This window comes from Notolabrus celidotus, chromosome 11, assembly GCF_009762535.1.
Source record: "Notolabrus celidotus isolate fNotCel1 chromosome 11, fNotCel1.pri, whole genome shotgun sequence".
NCBI classification, from domain to species: Eukaryota; Metazoa; Chordata; class Actinopteri; order Labriformes; family Labridae; genus Notolabrus; species Notolabrus celidotus.
In genome coordinates this window covers 25726464-25740763 of record NC_048282.1, presented here as the reverse complement: position 1 = coordinate 25740763, position 14300 = coordinate 25726464, and the positions used below count along the sequence as shown (strand labels likewise).

The window sequence follows — 14300 nt, the reverse complement described above, 5'->3', positions numbered from 1 at the left end:
CGAGTCTGGGCTGAGACTGCAACAGGCCTGGTTATTGATTAAGTCATGTCACAGGAATGGAAGGCTCTGCCATTAAAAGTACAAATTATGCAGCACGTTTAGCCATGCCTCTTATTCATGTAGGAGACAGGCAAGAGTCAGTGCAAGAATGAAAGCCTGCTCCGTTTTCTAACACTGTCCAGTGTGCCTCTCTCTTTCCTTTTGTTGGGACCTTTTGTCGTATTTAAGTCTCTAATAGTTTTAGCTTGCATGAAAGGAGAAGGTTAGACTGCCGGTGTCTGAAAATGGCCTGAGACAAGACAGTCTGAACGAGACAAAGAAGAGGAAGACAAAGAGCGATCGCTTCGTCGTGTACGGCAGGACAAAGAAAACTCATATTGTTGTTCAGAAAAACGCAGCGAGTGAGAGACACAGTCACACTGAGCCTTGAAGTACTTTTCAGGACTCTGCGCTTCCCAGTGAAAAGAAGCCATTTAATCACGTAACAAATTAAATGATATTATTTTGACACACTGCCAGATGGCACGGCTCCTCTCGTCTTCAGCGTGAAGAGTGATAGAGTGGAGGGGGTGAAAAGAGGAGAGGTTGATAGAGACGGAGCCTTGAAAGAGAGGTTAAAATTAATTTGTCGGGAGTGTGTATGTTGTGAGCTTCCTATGTTAGGTGCTGGGAGTCAGCACTGTGAGAGTAACAAGACAGAAGTGATGTGTATCAGGCTTCAAACAGCGGGGCCTGTCGCCTTCTGTTTCTCTGCCGGGCTCTGTGGAAGGAAACATAGGTTGATTTCCCCCTTTTTAAGTGTTTGTGTGTTATAGTGGTGGAGGGGATAGAGTGTGGGGGGCAGAGAGAGATTGATAGCAGGGAAATGAGAGGATAGGTGGGGAGTGTCAATAATTTATAGCAAGTGTCATGTGTCAGAAAGGGCAGAAAGAGCTCTATCCTGGGATGCACAGGCCACCATGATGCTCAGGCTCTAGTTAGTACAGAAAAGCATGCACTATACACATGCAGATGTAGACAACCAAAAGCACATGTAAATGAGCATTTGCACATGCACACACACATTCACTGATGCTTACCCATGTGCACAGCTGTGCAGACACATTCACAAACACGCACGCCACAAAAGACATTCTCACTTCAGTCGACTGGCAGGTCATTAATTTCATGATGCGAAACCAGAACACAAGAGATGAAGACGGAGAGGAAAAAAAATAGCGTGGTGTGTAACGGTGTGTGTCCTGAGCCATCCAAGAATCAAGCCCCTTAACAAACCCTGCGTTTATACATTCTAAAGTCTTTTTGTTGTCGTGGTTGTTATTGTTGTTGTTTCCAAAGCGCCCAAACCGTTGCCACAACCTTTCAGATCTTAGATGGAAGACGGAAGAGAGACTTCTGAGTGGCAGCTTCTTTGTTGTATGATTTATGTCAGATCAAAAGTCAGAACTGAAGCTGAGGCTGTGACTCTCAGGTGGACAAATGCCGTCATTTCTCTGCGAGAGAGGTTTTGTCTGAACTGCAACACATTTGTACGTCTAGGTATCTGAAACAGCCGTAACAAGGATCCAAATCACTGCTTGGCTATGAAAAGTCAGTCAACAGCAACATGATGCTCCTTATTTTATAGCTCCTTGTGAGAATAAGTAAAGTCAGAAAAGGGGGGAATGGCAGGGTGGAGGGATGATAGAGGAACGTGAGTCCAATTAATCTGTTAATTGGGGCTATTATGGAACAGATGCTGTGGAATAAGAGGAAAATCTCCTTCGCCTGTCTGTCTCTTTGTTTATTTGTACTTTCCCTTCTCTCTCTCTCTCTCTTCTCATAAGTACCTTTTGGCAGTCGTTGCCTCTTTTTCCTTTTCCTCTTGGCTAAAGAGCCAGCCGTGGCTAATGGCACAGTGCACGGCAGGCAGAATGCCCCCTTGGCACTGCCCGCTGCAGGAGCAGAGGGCTTTTAGATGGCACAGAGCAGTAAAAATTGTTAGCTGAGTAAAGAGGCACTGCAGGGAGGGATAGACAGGCTTTATGACCCTCTGCTCACACACTGGTGTTTAACTTATTGTTGCTTAAGTGGCAAACTATGAAATCTCTTGCTGCTGAATATCAGTGTCCGTCATTTTTTACATGGTGTTTCTTCATGTGTGCATGTTTGTGTGTTCATGTTCATGTGCAGGACATTTCTCCTTGTGGCTTTGGGCTGAATGATCTTACAGCCCCCTAGACATGAGGCGGGAGAGGAGGAGGAGTGTTGGAACGAGGCAGCGACAGAGCGACAGAGGGGTAGAGAGGAGGGGAGGGTGGGGGTTGGGGGTGTGAGAGCTGAATCAGCGGGAAGCTTCGCTAATCGCCGCGGCTCATCTGTTAATGGAGTTAATGAAGAATGGGAGCAAACCAAATGCGCTGAGATGAAAGAAGTTCCACCACACTGCATAGGCCACTGCTCTGTGTGTGTGTGTGTGTGTGTGTGTGTGTGTGTGTGTGTGTGTGTGTGTGTCTCCTCCACACAGCCACACAGAAAAAAAACGCATCCACACCAGCTCCACTCTCTTTCACATGTACCCTTGCTATCCCACTCTGTTCATCACATTTCTGTCACCTATTGACACAAAACACTTTGTTTTTGCACGCCCTCACACCTTCATGATGTTCTGCTACTTTCACACTCGCCCTTCCACACTTTCTCCCTCACACACACTTTCCTCGCCTGTCCTCTATCCATATGTTTCTTTATTTCGCCTCATAAAGTATGTAGGCCCCTCTTTAGCCTCTCCGCATCCCCCCGGGGAGGGGTGTGCTGCGATGCAACTGTGTTTACACGAGAGGTGAAGAGATATTCAGCGACGCTGTGCAGACCTCTCACCCAGCTGATAGAGCTGATGGGTTGACAGGTCCCTACAGGGACACACATTCAGCCACTGCTCACTTGTTACAGGCTCAGTAGCACTCATTAGCAATCTATCAAACACTTGTTATTGACACTGCAGTTAACACTCCATCAAGACACAATTTTGGAGTGCGCTCCTGTCAGTCAAACATTCAATGCATAATTCACATATTGCTTGAGCTCTTTTATTTTAGATTGTTAACAATGTGCCTGGAGCAAACTCACTTAATGGCTTATTGGACTTTTTTTATCCAAAATTGTAATGATTGCATCCAAACAGTCATTTTGTCATAGAACTGTGATAACATGTTGGAGGACAAAGTTAAGGTTTAACTGGCATGCACACAGCTTATTTGAACCTGATCTATGATAAGCTTCTTTAGATTGGGACAGGATATTTAATAGTATGAAACCAGGCTGAAAGAATGAAGCCATCTGAGTCCGACCAGTATTAAGTTTTCGAGGCTGGTATCACTATTAATATGGAAGCTTTTCTACATATAAAGATCTTAGGGGTGGGACAAAATATCGATACAGCAACATATTGTTCTCCTGGCCTTGTTTGAAACAATTAACAACACGTCAGGGCCAAATATCAATATTTTAATTGAAGAAATATGTCGCTCTACATAGATTTCCCAGCCAGTTAGACTCACCATGTCACTACTTAATGCATCCTCGCTATGGCACTGATGACATGAGTGAGAGGAACTTGAATGGCAGTTAACTGGCCGAAGAAGAAGTGACAGCGGCATAGTAGTAAAAGAAGACAGCAGGATGACAGCAGTAAGAGAAGTGCTAGCCACTTATAAAACATATATCTTATACTTATGTACCGTATCGCATCGCTTCGTATTTTCCGGTATCGTATTGTTTCATTAGTCACCTGCAATTCCTTATCTAGCACAGTTTTAATTAAATATTTCAATATTGAAGTGTCTCACTGGAAAGGTTTCTTGGCTACAGTTAATTTAAGCTAGTTTATCTGATGTGAAAAACATATGTCTGCTACAGCACAATTGGAAATTTGTTGAACATTGTCTATATTTAGCTCTCTCCCACAAAGCAAGAGGGTCTCTTCTCTGTGACTGCAAGTTGTGCAGAGGAAGGCCCAGACTGTATTTGTACTCTTGCACCAAACAGCGTGGTGCAAGAGTCCTGGAATGGGCCTGCTGATCAGACCAAGATCACCTTAGGCCGACGATCATTAAAGAACTTTGTCTCCATATCATCAGATCCACAGCTGTGCATCCTTTGAAAAAAATGGTGGGCTCTTTTTCAGAGCCTCAATTGTGGAAACAGCTGCTAGGAGTTGTGGGCGTTATACTGTTGGTGCCTGTCATGGCGGCAACCTAAGAGTGTGTTGGTTTACACTGGCAGGGAAGGAAGCTGACGGGTTGAAGAAGTGAGGTCTTTTGGGCTTGGTTAGTCCAGGGGTCACCAGATGCAGCAGACAGCTGCAAGCTGGCTTGAAGGGCGGTGGCTTCTGATATTGTGGGGAATTTGATGAGGCTATGGAGAGTTCTGGCAAACTGTTTGATGACCCAAGTAGGGAAAGCAGGGATTGGCTCAGCCTGTTTTCTACCTAGTTAAAGAACTGCTGACCCGGACTGGGGATATCATTGGACAATGGAACACACACTTTTAGGAACCTCAACACCCAACCAACATGTTGTCTGATGTGGAGGCAGTATTAAAAAGGATCCAGGGGAAGCATTGCCTATATCCTGGGCAGTTGCTGCTGAGGTAGTTCAAAAACTTCTCAGTGGCAGCATGCCAGGTGTAGATGAGATTTGCCCTGAGATGTTGAAGGCTATGGACATTGTTGGGCTGTTGTGGCTGACAAACCTCTTGAATGTTGCATGGTGGTCTGGAACAGTACTGGTGGAGTGGTTCACATCTTTAAAAAGGAGGACCAGAGGATGTGTGGACCAGCTATGGACTATCAGACCAATCAACCATCCAAGGAAGTTAATTTGAGGGTGCTGGAAAGGAGGCTCCAACTGAATGTCCAAACTCAGATCAGGAGGACCAAAACTGATTCCATTTTAGCCGTAGAACAGGACCAAGCCTTGGAGTCAACTATTTGAGTGGGAGGAAAATGGATTGAAGGATCCTGGTGTTGTTTAGAGTAGCGTAACTACTTAATATCAATGCAATAAATGCAATGCAATCAATGGCACATCTTTTACTCATTCATTCCATGTATGCTGGCAACACTTTTACTCCATTACCATATATTCCCCCACTATAGACCTACACATTCACATGCTTGTATAGGTAGAAAAAAAAGGTGACTGCGTTATATCATATTCACACACAAATAAACTTGTCAGTTATTATTGCATTTGTTTTAAGCCTTACATAAATACAAACACTGTTACATCTTAATGAGTTTGCAGTGAAAAACCTTCTTACACACACGCACAAACACACGCACAGTCTGCTGGTTAATCAGCTGTGTAAAGTGCCATATCTATCTTTCAATTTCCTCCCATTAGGGCAGACGCTGGCTTGATTAGGCCTGTAATCTCCTGAGATTGAGACATTAAAGCATGGGAGTGATGTATTCACACATGCTCACATGGTGTCACACCTTGCCAGAGAAAAATCATTTACCAATGATGTGCTATATTTGCCATAAAACCCACTTAGTTTATAAGATACTGCAGTTATTTCTACCACTTAACATTGTTGTGTGCCCTTTTATATTCTGTATAACATTCATAACTCTAGAGTAAATTAGGTCTTACAGGGCAGATGTGTTTCCCTCAATTCCTGCTTATATAAGAGTCATTAAGTAAGGAGAGGAAGCTAGGGATGGGCCTTCCTGTAATCTTCATGCACACTCATACACACATGGGAGGAATTGGCCTGTATTTGTGGTCAAAATTCATCTTTTCTAGTCATTGAACCTAAACCTCTTTCTATTCCAGTCAGACTTCATATCACACTGCCAGATATTGCAGTTTCCAAAACAAATTTCTGTTTCTGTATCCCTTAAGAGGAAACGACAGTCCCCAGAAGATGTCATAAAAATGTGCCCTTATTTTTTTGTTTGATTTCTCAAAGGAGTAGCACATTTTTGGAGCAGTGAAGTTTGGACAGGAGGAGAACGGAGCAGGGAGGGGCAGGTGTATTGAACGGAGGACCAAAAGATGTCTTGAGTTCTGGGCCATTTCCTCCAAGGACAATAACCCCCATCTTGTTTAACAACTCACCCGGCAGGGACTATTACACTCTTTTTAATTGGCTCTTGCTTTAATTGCCCAGGTGGAAGGAGGGGGTCGCTTCCCTTCTCCTTATGCTCTCAAAGTTGGCCCTGCCAAACCGAGTTTAAGGCAAAACTGCATGTTTGTGGGAGAGCGTGTTACCAAAACAATTTAAATTATACTTCTGATTCTACAAACTTCAATCCAATAAGATTTCCATTTCTTTATTCATTCACTTATGACAGGGGGAAAAAAAGTACTGACCTTGATGTGTCTTAAGTGCAGTCAGGAAGCAGCAGGGGAAGTGGAGCAGTCCTTTTTTGATGTTAAACCACCAAACATTATGGTCTGAGACAATTACCCTCCTGCTATTTGTACATCTACACCAATGGCTTGCACATTGTCCTGAACAGCTGGTGGAAATGAAGAGATGGAGATGGGACAGTGAGTTGGTTAATGACAGGGAAAGGGATATTTTTCTGGTTGTTTGGGGGGTGGAACAGGAGGAACGATAGCACACACACAGGTACGTACTTTGCAGTGAGAGGGGAGAAAACAAGGCGTGCAAGGAAGAAAAGGAATAAAAAGATAAAGTGATAAAGGGGTGAGATGCTCAGTTAAGTGTAGCTGTGTTTCTGTGCTCCACTCTCACATAGCCCTGCTAGTGATTTTGTTAATGAGCAGCAATTGTACCAATTAATAGTATTGAGTGTTATTCATTTAAGCTGTCAAGAAGCAGCCTCCTGCCTTCATTAGGCCTTGTCCCAATCTGCATTTGTCTCCTCTCAGTTCTTTAAGGGGTCTTGACACTATTTTGCAACCTTTCTTTTTTGTCTTGTTTTTTCAGTATTTTTTAATCACTTTCTCTTTCTCACCTCCTTGTGTTTGTACATATTTATATGCCACATTTATGACAAACATGGACAGGAAAGCGTGCCCTGTCCCTCACCTTTAATCTCCTTTAAATGTATGAATATCATAACGAGCGAGGAAGGGTGAGGACATGGGAGATCAGGAGGATTCAGAGGGCCTCATATCCAAGTGCAGGGATTCCCCCAGCCTTCTCTGACAATAGGACGGGAAGGAAGGAGTGTGCAGGCCAGGAGGTAACGAGCCGACAAGTCGGAGTTACAAAGGAAACATGCGTGATGGATGGACAAAAGGAAGAGGAGTATCTTGGCCAATAAATAATAAGCTTTGGCTTTGAATGAATAGATGTAAAAAAAAAAAAAAAAAGCAAAAAGTTCAAAAAAAGAAATGTGCAGAGGTATGACTAGAAGCAGACACAATAATTTAACATTAAAATGGTGCAGTGGAAAATAAGGACATGAAAGGGGGGAGGTGAATGGAAGTATTTGACTTTGAGTCTTGCAACCTTGGATCAGCTCCCAATTTATGTTAGGATCTTATGTAGCTATCTCTTTTCAGCCATTGAAGACTACTGAGTATGTTGTTTCAGTTCCAAAGTCTTGACTGAATCCTTAACCTCATACTGAACATTTGTATGTCATAAACAAATCTCTGTTTGTACTGTTGTGAAATAGATATTTTGGGGAAACCTAATCAAACATCTTGCATAACCAGAATAGAAAAATTGCATTTTAATGTCCTTTACCATCTCCCCAAACTTTTTGAGCCAGTTTAGCTTCAGTAGATTCTGCCTTTTCCACAACTCAGTCAGTGAAACAAGAGACAGAGAGACCTGGAGTCTCTCAGAGCTCTGGTGTTGTTTCCAGAACTGAAATCTCAGTAGTCAGCTCCTGTTTTGACCTTGAGGTTCCCACTATTTCTCCCCAGATCGTGGGCGGGACCCTCGGCTTGATTTCATTATGCACTGCAAAGCTTTTACTTTCTTTTTGCGGGGAGTTGGATGATAGCTCAAGTGTCTGATATCCCTCACGTCTTACCGTAACGTGACTCACGGTGTAGTTAGAGTGTCAACAGAACAGTTTGGCCTTGAGGAGGACGAGCTGCTTAAGCTTCTGTGGGAAGTTTAGGAGAACAGAGACTCTGATTTGCTCTTTGAAACTTCGGCCTATTGCACTGAAGGTCGAATTTGTTAAATTTGATGACGAAAAAGTAACCTATGATTAAACTCCTGAAATTAAAGCACAGTTCTTGGCATGCTTTGCCCGAGACCCTAGGGGCCAAGAACAGGAAGTTCAAAAACAGGCTTTTACTTTCTAACCTCTGGCTCTGCTGCTCTGTTTGAGAAAGGAAAGCAAGGAGGAAATAAAGGAAGGAAGGGGACTCAGATAAAGCGTTCTTATCTAAATTGTCTTGGCCCTGACCCTTAACGTTTCACGACTATAGATACTAAATCACTACTGCATCCTGACCTCTGACCCCTGCTATCTGACCTTGAGATATGCCTGGAAGCCTGTATTGTCATCAACTGTAAACTTTCCAACTCTGCAGAATCATCTGTGAATGTGTTGTTAGATTGGACTGCAGGATTTCAACTTTATTCTCACCATAAGAACGGAACAGCAGAATGCATGTTAACAGTGAAGGTCAGTTGTTGCATAAGGTGGTGCATGAGATGACGAAATAAAACATAAACTCAGTGTGTGTGTTATTTGTGTTGATTTCACTGGGAGAGACCTCAAGAGGACGGGGGCATCATGAGCTTCCCTGCAGCTGGATCCTGTCAGCAGTGTTTTGCAAATATTATTCTTGCTTCATGACCTTTCACACATTTTGTTGTGCTGTCAAGTTTATTTCATAATGCAATAATTCAGGAGCTACGTGCAAACAAGACCCCATCCAATAATAAGTATTCATTCAATTCGTTTTCCATGTGACCACCTGAATAGTGACCAATCATGTTGTGGATTAATAGAATTTACGCTGTTTACAATGCTTCACCTGAAATAGATGTTCCTGTTTAATTGTTTCCAGTGGAATATCAGATTCTGCATATCAAGCCACCAAGTCTTCAACAAACTCACGTCTTGCTTTTTATAAGGGTTTTTGATCATAGGTGGTCATCTTGTGTTCTTGCAAGTCCAGTCAATCTTGCTCTCCCAATACTCTGAGGTTGTAGGATACTGTTTTAAACTTGGCACTTAATGATACATTGGGGGTAAACAGGTCACACACAGACAGGTTGATGGGAGCTGTCTATGAATTGGTAGGAGAAACTCAGATTTGTTTACTAAGTCACACCCACATGTCAGCAAACATTTCAGAATTACACAACATTCAACATTTTACAGTTGACTCCATTTCATTGTCAGATTCTGTGCGTGTCTTGGACATCGCAGAAACCATAGGGCCCTAAATCTGGCCCAACATATCCTGAACTACAGTGAGTGCCACTTCCAACAACATGGTGGACTCTGAAGCAAGCAACTGATGTACTTTTAAATGTAAAGTGTTTTGTTTCAACTCAATCAGAGGGCTAGCAATACAAATTTTAATAAATTATCTTTAAAATAATAAGTAAATTTAGTGAGGTTACTTATTTTAGCAAGTTGTGTCTTAGTTACAAAAGGGTAAGGGCAAAAACAGCTGGGGACATTCACAGGAAATGCTTCAAAGATCAGACCATCTCATCTTAGTTTTGACCTGAGCGGTCTACCAAGGCTGCAAAGACTGGGGTCCTTTTAGGATATTATCTTCAATTATGGACACAGATAATGTAGGTGTTGAACCACAATTACATAACATTACTCATTCCACTCTCCTGAGGACCCACAAAAAATGAAGGAGCACCAGAACTACAATATACTGTGAACACAGTGTTACCTACAACCGCTCTCCCACAGGCTTTACCATTAATACATTATGGCATTTTCATAGTGGAGCCATTTAAAGTGCTTGAAGTGCTTTGGGGCTTCCACATTTTTTAAAAACATTTTTATTTATTAATTTTTTTTTATTTGCATTTGTACATACAGTTAGTCAAACGAAGAAGAAAAAAAAATAAAAAAAATAATCAAAACAAGACAGATGGATAAAGTAATATACAACAACCAATGAAAAGGATAATAATAATTTAAAGTAAAAGTAAAATAATAATAATTCATTTTCAATAAGATTGCAAATGACATTGAAATCAGAATTACATTGAATTTTGATTGACTTCTTACACTTTTAAAATATGGGAATTTATTATCATTTTTGGTGTGAGTGACATCCGCATTCACTTCATCACCATCACCACTTCCTTCAACGTTAAGCGGCCCACTGAAGAAATCCCTCAGCATTCTCTTCTTCTATCTTCAGCTCTTCTGATTGCTGGTGATCTCTCTGTTACTAATGAAGCAGAATGAAGAGAGTGATTCAAGGCTAATATTAACCCATCAAAATCCAAAACTAGCCGTGAAAATTAAGAAGGGAAAGATGACATCTGATTGGTTATGACAGTGTTGAATTGAAAGGTTGATAAGTACACATTGCTCTTGACTGAAGTCATAAGACTGTGCCTCCCAGCAGGCATAACTAATCAAACAACAGTCCTTAGTGAAAGCATTGTACCGGTGTCTGTTTATATGTTGTGATTAATTTAAATAAAACACCTTGGATGACAATGGTACCAACGTATGTTCGGCCAATGGATGAACACTTCCCATGAGTGCTGGTGGCATACAGACATCCGGCTTTAGCCTCCAGGACAGCCTATAAACTACTGACCAACCTGGACTTGTCAACTGCGCAAGACAGAGATTTACAGGACGTTAGTATAACCCTGCCATGCCTCACACACTGAGGCCTTGACGAGAGAGTAGTAGAGATAAAGAGGAAGAGTGAGAGGGAGACAAAGATGTATGCTGACACACAAACAGGCACAGATGTGGAGGCAGACACCATGACTTACAGCCCAGTTCCTTTTCTTCTCTCCACTGTAGGAAGGCGGTTATTATGAAGACCTTCAATCCTTCTCTCCTTTGTCCCTGCTCACAGGGACTCACTGCAGCCCTGTAAGTCCCACTGATGTCAAAACAAACACACAGATAAACAGACAAAAGCAAACACACTAACACACACATGAACAGCAGAGACACGAACCTCCCCCTCTCTCTTCCAAGTCTGACGTCCCCCACATAGCCACCAATATTTCTCATGAGCTCTCGGCCACCAGCCCTTCATGAATTTTTATTAAACAAAACTCTAAGCAGATTGATTTCACACCGGCTGCTTTATTGCATTTTTATTTAATTCTTCTCTCTCTCAGAAGCTCCTCCTTTCCTTTACCTCAGTTTCACCACTCCATCCTTTCCTTTCGTCTTTCCTTTCTGATGCGTATCCTACTTCCTCTCCGTATTTCCTGCCTGTTTTATCCACTATCACTCTCTTTCTCTTTTTTCTTTTACAGTGCTCTCTCCTCTTTCCCATTCTCTCGTCTTCCATTTCCTCAATCCTCATTTTCCTGCTGCTCCTGATTTATGTTCCTGGATTTGTGGCCCCGAGGACGGCTGCTGTTGGTGGGCTGACAAGCTTTGTTTTGTGTGGGGATGTGTTGTCCAGCATCAGCTTTATAAGGTTATCAGCATTATTGCTTGAAGCAGATGCTTTTGAAATTGAGGATAATGCTTTATAGTGCCTTAAACTTTGTCAATGTGTGTTTTGTAATAGAGCTTGTACCATTTCAAATGATCTTCTACCATACCAGATTCTATTAGGTGGGAAACGAAAGACATTAAATAAAGTTTCAACTTCGGTGTCTTGGACATTTTGGGGAACACGTTTTCTCTGATTTGCTTTCTTGCTAATAACAACACTATCAAGCACTGTCTACTAGAGATGGGCATTTCAAGCCAAAACACTATTCGATAATCATTGCCATCTATTCGATGATTATTCAAATAATCACCCACCCCTCCCTCCCTCCCTCACACACACACACACACACACACACACACACACACACACACACACACACACACACACACACACACACACACACACACACACACACACACACACATCTGTCCCATTAACAGCCCATTTGTGTGGCAGTCTCATTAACCAGCAGCAGGACGAGGTGCTGCTTGTAGCGTGCACTTAAAGCATCTGTCTCGACCGTTACGTTGGAGCTTCTGTGACGCGGCAGCTTGGCGTGGATGTTTACATTTTACAGCCGTGGTCAGTCTCTGGAAATACGAGTGTAGTAGTGTGAGATTCACAAAATGGGGAAAATCGCCTCTTGCTAATTTTTTCTTCTACTTCTTTTACTGTTTAATACAGTTAGCATTCTTCTTCTTCTTCTGTTATTTAATGAGGTTAGCAAACAGCTTTAAGACGCTCTATCATCACGTCTGGCGGGAATACGGTATTACAACCAGGCACCGGTGAAAACGATGAAAAATTTTACTTTTTTTTTTTTAAGTTAGATTTTTCGGGTTTTTACACCTTTATTGATAGAGGGAGAGGACAGTGGGTAGTGTAGGATACTGGGAGAGAGAGTGGGGGAGTGACATACTTATACGTATATATAAGTAACTCTTTGATTTTTACAAAGTGAACGAATATTCAAATATTTAAATATTCGAAAATCATTACCCACCCCTACTACTGTCTACACATAAACTACTACTCTGAACTTTTCTGGTAAGCTGTTTTTATAACTAAGAGGCAACCTCCAGCATTGGAAATACAGCCAATGCAGACATGCAAAAACACAGTGAAGTTTCTTGAGTGTGCAGTTGAGGCTGGCTCCAAGGTTAAAGAAATCCCATTAGAGACCATACAACTGCATGTTACAGTAGAATTACACAAGCCATCATCCTGAGCCTATATTCATTGTTTCTTTTGTAGCAACTGTATGGGAGGGGATTTTTTTTACAACTCATTTAGATTATATCAAGGCTAGGAGCGGTCTAAGCGTCCTACGTATAGAGGCTATTGTCCTCGTCGCAGAGGTCACCGGTTCGACTCCCGGCCGGTCGACCATTTACTACATGTCTTCCCCCACTCCCTACTTCCCAACATTTCCTGCCTCTCTTAAGCTGTTCTGTCCAATAAAGATGAAAAGGCCCAAAAATATAAAAAAAAAAGAGAAGTATTTACTAGGCTTTAGCTGAAAGTAACAGTAGTTACTGTATTTCAAACATTTTGACACTATCCAAGTTTGATACAGTCCTCTATAATAATACAAGCATCAGACATTACACAGACTACCCTGCCAGCTCCCTTTTATAAAGTTTGTGTAAAGTCCCGTATAGCCAGAGTTAGTACAGAGCAGGTAATTGTCGGGAGAGTTCACAGAAAACTACAGGGTGGATTTCCAGGACATTGACCTAGTTAACACACTTTATGTATAAACTTAATTTTAGGCTATAGCCAGGCTATTCCCTAGCCTAGCTCGTCTTCATATTTCACAGATGGATAAAAGAGTTCTGTCAACCCTCCCCATCTCACTTTGGGGACAAAAATAAATGACCAGAGACACTTGCATTTGCTTTGTTCCCCACATAGTGATAGTTTGTCCACATTTTTCATCCATCAGCAACTGTGGTGTGTAAATGAGACTTGAAAACTGTCATATTTTCAAGGTAGTGATTTAAGAAGATTCTGAAATATAACTAATGCTCTGCTTTGAGATGGACCATTGCCTGTGCTCACACTACCTGGTATTTTGGTAGTGGTGGTGTGTGTGTGTGTGTGTGTGTGTGTGCGTGTGCGTGTGCGTGTGTGTGTGTGTGTGCGTGCGTGCGTGCGTGCGTGTGTGTGTGTGTGTGTACAGTAGTAAGCAATGGTTGTTCCCAATACAGCCAGAAGTGATGAGGCAGAGTGTGGCTCCTGCTGAGTGTAATGAGGCTCCCTGCAGCTCCACACTGCCTCACCAGGTCTCCCCCTGTCTCTTGGCCCAGCAGGATTGTGCTTGCACAGCACCACACATGCACTAACACACATACACACACATACATACACAATCTCCCCTTATCCCCCTCTTAAATGTTAGTATTCCTCATTCATTTTACCACCTACGTTTCATACACTGGCACCAAAACCCCTCTTTTTTCTTTTTGCACTCTGTTCCCCTTCTCTTCACTCCTCATCGCTCCTACCCTCTACCCCTCCTCTTGCTCCTCTCTTCTCTCAGCAGGAGTCCTGTGTAATTGGGCTGTTGTCAACAGCACATTAGCCTGGATTAGCAGCATAGCGACTTCTTGCTGGCGCTGTTGACCCCTCCTATCGCAGGCCAAATAAGGTCATAGACAGCAAAAAATGGAGGCAGCCAAACCTGCAGCTGTGTGT

At 42.5% G+C, this 14300-nt stretch overlaps 1 long non-coding RNA gene across 1 annotated transcript; it reads right to left on the bottom strand.

The window, feature by feature from the left end:
• Positions 1 to 10259: 10259 nt before the first annotated feature.
• Positions 10260 to 11405, bottom strand: LOC117821850. Its single transcript, XR_004633071.1, has 4 exons — positions 11295 to 11405; positions 10918 to 11018; positions 10619 to 10750; positions 10260 to 10355 (listed from the first exon to the last, which is right to left on the bottom strand). It is a non-coding gene; the product is annotated as an uncharacterized LOC117821850 (long non-coding RNA).
• Positions 11406 to 14300: the final 2895 nt, after the last annotated feature.